Source organism: Polistes fuscatus, unplaced genomic scaffold (genome assembly GCF_010416935.1).
Source record: "Polistes fuscatus isolate 324 unplaced genomic scaffold, CU_Pfus_HIC Scaffold1, whole genome shotgun sequence".
NCBI lineage: Eukaryota > Metazoa > Arthropoda > Insecta > Hymenoptera > Vespidae > Polistes > Polistes fuscatus.
The window spans coordinates 3,620,215-3,629,540 of NW_025112997.1; the positions used below are offsets into that span (position 1 = coordinate 3,620,215).

Consider the following 9,326-nt stretch of genomic DNA (forward strand, 5'->3'; position numbering starts at 1 on the left):
GACATTAGAGAGACATTAGAACGTGACATATTGCTTCTGCCAATACTTTCCAGATTGTATATAAGCGTATTAACATATGTGTGTACGTAATCATTGCTATATGTATTCGCATAACCACGATTGTGTAATGTCAGATATACTTATGTTGGTCAAGGCAATTGGGTTAAAACACCGTCCTCTTCTTCTCTCACGAGACAGAGAATCGGAGATTTTTCCACGCTTTGCGTACAGTCAGACACACACACACACACACACACACACATATATGTACCCGCATAGATTTACGTGATACACGGTTAACTCTCTTTCTCATTTTTATAACACTCGAGGGATTTAAATCCCACGCTTGTAACGTGCAACACAATTTTACTACTACTTTTTCTTTTATTCCTTTTTGACTGTTATTATTTATTATTATAATTATTATTATTATTTTTTTTTATCTTTTCTTCCTATTCTATCTCCATGATAAATTTGTATTTCTTTATTACTGATATGCGTTCAGGTCTGTATGATTTTAATGTTTCTATTTAAATGAAACTAATTCAATTATATCCTAATTGAATATATTAATAGAACATTAATAGTAAATATATAATATAAAATATAATAAGTCCCCATATATATATCGATGTCTATAAAAATGAAATATTATTTCGTTAATCAACGAACATTCCACAAAATAAAATACACGTGATTGTTATGCAAATGTAAAACTAAGTGCTTTTATTCGTTGCTTGGACCCTACAAAAAATAATATCTTTAAAACAATTATTTTTACAATCTTTATATTATTTAAATACTGAACAAAAATATGTGTTCTAAGAACGCACATTAATTAACTTAAGACAAAGGACTTAAAATAGTATGAAAAAAAATATATTATTTAAATACAAAAATAACAAACACATACATAGATAGTCTTTGAATTCAACCATATTTCATACATTTATAAAAAAAAAAACCTATTATAGCATTTCATGATAAAAGACAAAAATCCGTAACAAACACGAGATAGAAACTAAAAACAAAAAAAAAAGAAAAGAAACTTCTAATGCACCAATGAAAATAGTAGAGAGAAACGTCAAGAGGAGGAGAGGTGGCGGAGGAAGGCAGAGGGCAGAAGGTGGGGGGAGAGGAAGTGGTGTAGAATGTTGATTTGGATCCAGTCCCGAAAAGAAACGATATCACGTTCGCGTAGGTTCGCAGGCTTATACCTCGAGTGGTTCGTTTCACGTCCTGTTTTACACGCTTAGCACCTAAAGTACTACCAACCCACCCCCTTTAGTCAGCCCTCTCGTCCCCTATTCTACCCCCCTATCTCCCAACACCAGTAGGAGCAGTAGCACCACCACCAACATCGCTACCACCACGTGCACATTTGTGTCACTTCCACTCGAGGAGAAGTGCATTTAAGTAGACGACGGGAACCACCATTTTCAGAGTAGAGCCAGCACCCTTTGTATAAAGTGCTACTCGTTTCCTGCTGCTTCCGATCCCACTGCTACACCCTTTACTACTCACCCCCTTTATTACCCCTCACCCCTCTCCTTATCATTCCCTCTCTGTCTTACTTAGTCGTCCGTCCGTCCGTCTGTCTGTCTGTCTGTCTGTCTGTCTATCTCTACCCAAGCAAAATCTCGACGGGAAATACGCCAGACTGGAAAAAGTGAATTGACATTGGAAAAAAGGAACTTTATATAAAATGAGCAAATTTATCGATTTATTCGAAATTGCTAGAAAAATGTTCGGAGATTTTGTTGATCGTTATTAATTGTCTACGACTCAATTAAAGAAAATTGCTTCACAGTATTATCAATATTTTATCTTTTTTTGGTTTAATCGTTTTATCTTTTTCTATGTGTGTTATTATTTTTCTTTCTTATTAATTAACTCATGTACTATATATATATCTTTTACCCATTATCTTACATTAGTCGTTTATTGTCTCTGTCTTTCTAATTTACTGTCTCTCTCTTTCTCATTTACTTACTCATTTACTATCTTTCTTTTTTACTCATTAACTTACTCATTTTTCTCTCTCTCTTTCTCTCTGTCTCTCTCTCTCTTTACTTACACTTTGTTTCTTACTTACCCTCCCCCTTCCTTTTTCTTAAATTCTCTTTCTCACTCAATCTCTCTCTTCCTCTCTCTCTCTCTTTCTGTTACTCACTCATACACACTTTCTTTCTCTTTTTTTTGCTCGTTTCTTCACTCATTCGTTTCACCTAATTTTTTACTCATTTACTACCTCGATTTGTTACTCTTTCACTCACTCATTCATTCACCGACTATTTCTCTCTTATTTTATTTTCGTACGAATTTCATATAAATTCGTATTAATGATAACGATAAGAGAAAATAAAATGAAATAAAAATAAAAAGGAACGAAAAAAAAGAAATGTATAAAAATAACGGTATGAATATTTGTATAAAACAGAATTCGATAATATTTTTGTTCAAAATAAGTCAATGAAAAATACATATGTAGAATTATATCTCTTTACCGAGCATGAACAATTGAAAAAAAATATATAAATTTACACAACATTCCTCTCCTTGAATATAAATGTATATTAATATGTTACATTGTTAAACGATAAAAAATAAATAAAAAGAAATATATTATTTATTATTATTTTTTATTATTCTTTTTACTGTTAGATCATGCTCGTAAAAATATATTATGCACGTTGTAAATGATCGTTTAATATGATCGAAGAAATGTACAACACATACACATACACGCACACGCACACACACAAAATATACGCGTTGCATTGGTTGGGTCGATCGTTGATGGGCGTGGCGAATGCAACAAGGAGCAAAGGTGTTATCGTTTTATAGTGATGCATCCTGAGAACCTAACGATACGTAAAGATTCTTAGAAAAAGATATGAAACTTTGTCAATTGAACAATACCATTCACTATTGCGAGTTATTACGAGTTTATTACTTATCTTGTTCTTTCTTTAATTTTATTTTATAAATGTCTTAGTATTTTAATATTAATTTTTAAATAATATTTGTTATGTATTTATACATATGTATAAATATGTATATACATTTTATAAATTATTGATATCAATTTTAAGAATAAATAAATACATTAGTAAAGAAATAAATGAAATATAATATTGATGTTATCTCAATTTGTAAATATACAACTAATGGTTATCTTCGATGGTATCATTCAAATATTGATTTTAAAAAAAGTCATATATATGGTACATATTGACTGAAATTTAAAACATTTCGTATAAATATTTAAAAAAACAAATACATTCCGAAGAGATAAAAATATCGTTAATATTATATTTTGTATAATTACCTGATAAAAATATTTGTTAAATATCAATTTATAATGAATATTAAAATGAATTGAATTGATTATTTAGAAAATTGATAGTAATAAAAAATTAAATGTTTAGAGTACTATTACAGTTTCTATACAATTGTAAATAACATCGTATAGTATAAATGTTACGAAATAAAACGAAATAAAATCGTGGAAAATATAAAGAGAGAGATAGAGAGAGAGAGAGAAAGGAAAAAAAATATCATAGCTCGATGCTTAATAATTCGCCGAATTTTTTATGTGAAACGGCACGATACTCGAGCTCCATTAGAAGCACGTCGACGAGTTTAATGAATATTTGCTCAAAACGCGTAGAGTGATTCTCACGTATCTTCCTATATCCCTGATTTATTTTTTACAAAGAGAGAAAGAGTGTGTGTGTGTGTGTGAGAGAGAGAGAGAGATTGAAAATTAAAAAGAAGAAAGAGAAAAAATTCGACCAAAATGATCTCTCTTTTAAAACAAAATCGTTGATTAAAGTTTTATCAATGATTGAATATAAAATAAAAATCATTACAAATCTCAAATGATTTTTTACGATGATTGAGGTCGTGTGGTCTGTCCATTCGACGATTATCGATGATTCCAAAATTTTTGTTGAATATTAAAAAGTATTGAATGAAACATCATTTCTTTTTTTAATATTTTATTTTATTATAAATTGTAATTTTTAAATAGATTCGATCATTTCTAATGATGTTTTTATGATATAAATACAATGTCATTGACCTATCGTCCCTTTCTCAAATACTAATTTAATATAATATATATATACATATATGATTAACCCCAAGTAAAAATATATATACATTTATATATACATACATACATATATACATATATATACATGGTGCATGCTTACAGTGCAACGCGTCGTTCATCAACGTAGGTACGTTAGTTGCACGCTCTAATGTCCAGGGATATAATTCACGAAGGAGAGAACCTAATCGAGAATACTAAGAGAAAGAGAGAGAAAGGAAGAAAATAAGGTGAACAAAATTTTCTTAATTAATGATTAACATAAGGTACACGATAGTTAATCATTTTATTTTACGAATTATGAATAACATCTCTTATTGTTTATCTTAACATTTTTAATCTGAAAACACACGCACGTTTAAGAGTAATTTTAAACAAATTATTCACTATAAATTTTAAACTTGAAACACAATTTCTCAGTCACATTATAAATGCTTACGATGTTTCTTAATTTGTAATATATTTAATCGTTTAACAAAACATGCATAGATAATAAATAATACTCGAGTTTAATGTTTTTCTTTTTTTTTTTCTGTTTAAATACTCATCGCACGTGCATCGAATAAGAATCAAATATTTTGTCGTATATTAATCATTAAACTATATTAAAAATAATAAATCATGCGATACATTTTTCTTTGAAAAATAGATAATGTAAAATTGAATGTGGACAAAAAAGAAATAAATAGAAAACACTTTAAATTTTTATCTTTTTTTTTTTTCTTTTTTACACTATTTCTTTTTCTACAAGATACAAAATAAATTCTGTTAGAATAATTTTATCTAACGACTATAGTGTTTTATAGTTAAAGGATCGTTGCACTTTCTTTGTATAATAAAGGAACATTCATGCGTAACGTAGTAAGAACGATGGTTGGGGTTCCTTGTTTACGATGCAACTAAATACGGAAGATTACTCTGTCAAGAAAGAGAAAAAGATGAAGAGAAAGAGAAAGAGGGAAGAATATATAGCACCGGTTTTAAATGCATATCCTCTCGTAGCTTCGTACGTACGGTAGAAAGACTCGTTAAGGACGCCGTGAGCGGCGCGTTATGAGTTTTAAATCTCGAATTATAGTACGCGGTGTTCTTAACAGGGCTATATGCTTGTGGTGAACACCATCCTCTAATATGATCTAAAAATTTCTCTCTCTCTCTCCCTCTCTCTTTCTCTCTCTGTGTTTTTCTCTCTGTGTTTTTCTTCCACTTAGGTCACATTACGTCTAATTACGAATTTTAAGATACTATAATTTATAATTTTCTAAAAAAAAAGAAACAAAAACATTGTCAATCGCGTTAATTTAATTCTATGAAGTATGTTAATTAATAGTCATAATTGAAATAAATTAATACGATGGTTTGTCCGATAATTTAATCATCAAAGTATTTATCCTTTCTTTTTTTTTTAAATTAAAATTATTTGAGCGATACGTAGTTAATCAATATTATTTTAAAAAGAAAATTGATTAATAATAATTATATGCGAATAATTTCTTTGAAAAATCGGTTAAATTGTTAGAGATCACAATATGGAATGTTCGTAGATTATTTCGTTAATTTAATTTGAAAGTATGTTAAATAATAATAATAAAAAATAAATTAAATTAAATAAAATAGTATACAACAGAGATTTCATAGATTAATTTTATCGATTTGATAAAAATCATTTTAATTTAAAACACTTGTGTTTGGCATATAATTCGTTTTCATTTTTAAAACAAAATTAAATGAAAAAAGGAAAAAATAATAATAAATATAAATCCGGAATACATAGTGTTTAATAAAAACAAAAAAAAAGAAAGAATTAAATACGATCATTCCTCGATCATAAATATTTCCCTCGTGGTATTAAAACTTCATTTAAAAATGTAAAAATAAAAATGATAATTCAGCAAAAATATATCAAATATATTGAACGGCGTATAAATAATCCGAGAATAAAAGGGTTCGTAGATTATTTTGAAAATAAAAAAAAATGCAGAAAATCTTTTTCCTAAAGCATTCAACGTACGTAGAGCAAAACGGTAGCCTTTCAACAATTACATAAAGACTGGGAAGGTTAAAATGGAATACAAACGTTGTAAAGAGAGGCATAAATGAGAAGCTTCAAGTGAACGGATACGTTGCATTTTTCGAAATACCAAGGACGTCAAAGTGAACGAAACTGGTAAAGCAAAGCAAAAGCCGTGCGCCGTGTAGAGTCGAGGTTTTACCGTAAAAAGAAACAACAACAAAAAAATTTATTATATACACGTACTAAGGAGAGAGAGAACATTTTCTCTCTTTCTCTCTCTCTCTCTCTCTCTCTCTCTTTTCTCTTTTACTCTCTTTCATCTTCTTTTTATGTGTAAAGAATATTCTCAAGGTCACCGGAAAGATACTACTCATCTGCATCAGCGATAATTAATTTTACAGGAAAAAAGAACACGCGCGGTGATAATTAAGAATCGCTTTATTAAAAAAATAATAATAATAATAATAATAATAATAAGTCCGACGAAGAAGAAATGGAAAAATAAATGGTAGTAAAATTTGTCTAAATAAAATAAAATAAAATACAAAATATAGGATTATAGTTTAGAAAAGAAATATCGCAATGATGACAAAAATCAAATTGCCCTTAGATAAAACATTCGTAAATATGATACAAGTCTTTCTTTCCTATGCAGTTTTGTATTTCTTGTTCATCTTTTTTCATCCATTTATCTATCTATTTATCTGGAAGATATCAATGTCGGGGAGTAACAGAGAGAAATCTCGGGAAAGTTTCGAAAAGTCGTAAAACTTCTTGTACTATCGTTTTATTCCAAACTTGTAACTTAAGATACATAAATGGATAGGTATATTTATCTAGATAGATAGATAGACGAAAAGAAGAAGAAGAGAGAGAGAGAAAGAGAGAGAGAGAGAGAGAGAAGGTTAATGATCAGCTGATCTAGGAAAAACAATGAAATGTGTGGCTTATCTTAAGTATGGAAAGTGGTAACAAGGAAGTGTTCGATAAATCATCTATAACTCTCTCTTTCTATACTTTTTATCCATCCCTGTGCTTTAAAAGATAACAAATCAAAAATGATTAAACCCATATGCATAAAGCTTAACAAGAAAAAAATAAGGAAAGATTATATTATCTAGAGTACTTTTAATTATAATGCATTAAATAATCTGACGTATGCAACTGGTTTGATTGATTGATCTACTGATTGATCGATTGATCGATCGATCGATCAATAGATTGATGACCTCGTGAAAGTCATTGTAAAGAAAAAGATACAGTCATTTTTATTTAAAACCATTATCGATAACAAATAATATATCGTGATTTATTTTGAATACATTGGAATATAACTAGTTGAATCAACGCGGATTAAAACGATGATTAACGTCATTGGAAGGAAAACGATATACCTGGTTGCTACTTCCGGCTTAAACGTTAACAGATTGTAACAAAGTTATATTTATAATTTTATATTTCCTTTGTGTTTTTTATTATTTTGTAACAAAAAAATACGAGTTATTCGCTATCGCGAAGTTTTGTTTATTCGTCGTGTGTGACCTTGCTTATCGCGGAACTCGACAAAAATAAATTTATATATCACTATATTTAATGTTCTCCTTGTATATACGTGTATAAGTATGTGTGTTTGTGTGTGTGTGTATATAATATTAATTGTTTTTAACAAAAAATCACCTTGAAATTAATAACAAAATTCGAGATACGCAAAAAACGAGACGAATAGAGAACGATCGATCAGATGGATATTTTTTGTTTTGTTTGTCAAAATAATATTTTCATTGCATTATCTTGTTTCGTTTTATAACATTTCTATTTTTTTTTGTCTTCTCTTTTCTTTTTTATTCGCACACGAAAAATCCACGTTCAACTATAAAAATGATTTAAAATTAATTCATATCGAATGCATAGAATAATTACAATTATTCGTAATATAACGTCTACAAATAAAAAATAATATTGAACCTGCATTAAAATAAATTATCTCAATATTCGTGGAAAAGTTTATGATCATTTAAATATTTAATAGTATTTATAATTCCGAATTGTGATGAAATAATCGAATCGTATCTGACAATAATCGATACGATATAAACATGAATATCATTAATCGTATTTTTATTGAAATCAACACGTTTCGTCCACTTGTTTTCAATATTTTCAATAAGTTCGCCAATCTGCTATCTATTAAAAAACCTTCCTCAGAATAATTACGATTTTTTTTTATTGGCGTGTAACAAACGTGCGTAAAAAACAAAACAAAAAAAAGAACAGTGGAAAACAGAGAGCGGGGGGGGGTAAAAAAAGGGAAAGCAAGAACCATTTTCATTAGAATGAAATATCTAACCTTGATCGGCGGTCCAGTTTCGAAGGCGCGCAAAGCGCGTCTCCGTAATTCTCGTTCGCGTTCTTCTAATACTCTTCTAATGCTCGTCTATTTCACACACTTCGGCCTCCGTTGCACCAGGAAATAAACCAGCCAGCTTCTTCTTCTTCTTCCACTTCGACTCCCAACTTCCTTCTCTGTCTCTTTCTAACTATTCTTTCTTACTGATTATTTTTTTACTGTTAACACCGAAAGAACAATATGTTCTAATACACTAATCAAATTGTCCCAATCTTAAGTAAAAAAAATTTGATTCGTTGATTACGTTACTTTTTCGTAAACCGGAATGTTATGTTTCTTTGTCACTTTTAATAAAAACCCCCTCCCCCCGCGCCAAACCACCCCCAGGCACCCTCTCCCTACACACGTTCGCTAACCCTTACTCCCCCCACTCCGCTTCTTTCTATTCCCTTCTTTATCTACTTATTTTATCCTTTTTCTTAATTCCTTTGATTTCGATCAGATATGAAAAGGTTTTTTTGGGGAAATTTTCTCTTACTGCGATACTTTTTCTAGGCTTTTCTTTTTTCTTATAATTTTTTTGCAAATGCCTTTCTTTGTGTGTCAGTGTATGTATATGTGTATGTGTGTGTGTATGTGTGTGTGTGTGTGTCTACGTCTGTGTTTCTTTCTTTATCCTATCTCTTCTGTGTTATGTGTCTAGTATTCCAGTTTTATCTTTATCCATTTAGCTAGCTTGCTAGCTAACTAGCACTGTCTCTCTCTATCTCTCTACTTCTTTCTCTTTCTATCTTTTTAGATTTGTGTGTATTTATCTATCTATTTATCTCTCTCTTTCTTTCTCTTTG

General features: G+C 29.6%; 1 protein-coding gene across 1 annotated transcript in view; it reads right to left on the minus strand.

The window, feature by feature from the left end:
* LOC122517523 (protein gustavus) overlaps positions 1-8,532 on the minus strand; it is a gene marked incomplete in the record, with an annotated part of 197,359 nt that extends 188,827 nt beyond the window's left edge. Inside the window, 1 exon segment of the mRNA XM_043635989.1 lies at positions 8,479-8,532.
* Positions 8,533-9,326: the final 794 nt, after the last annotated feature.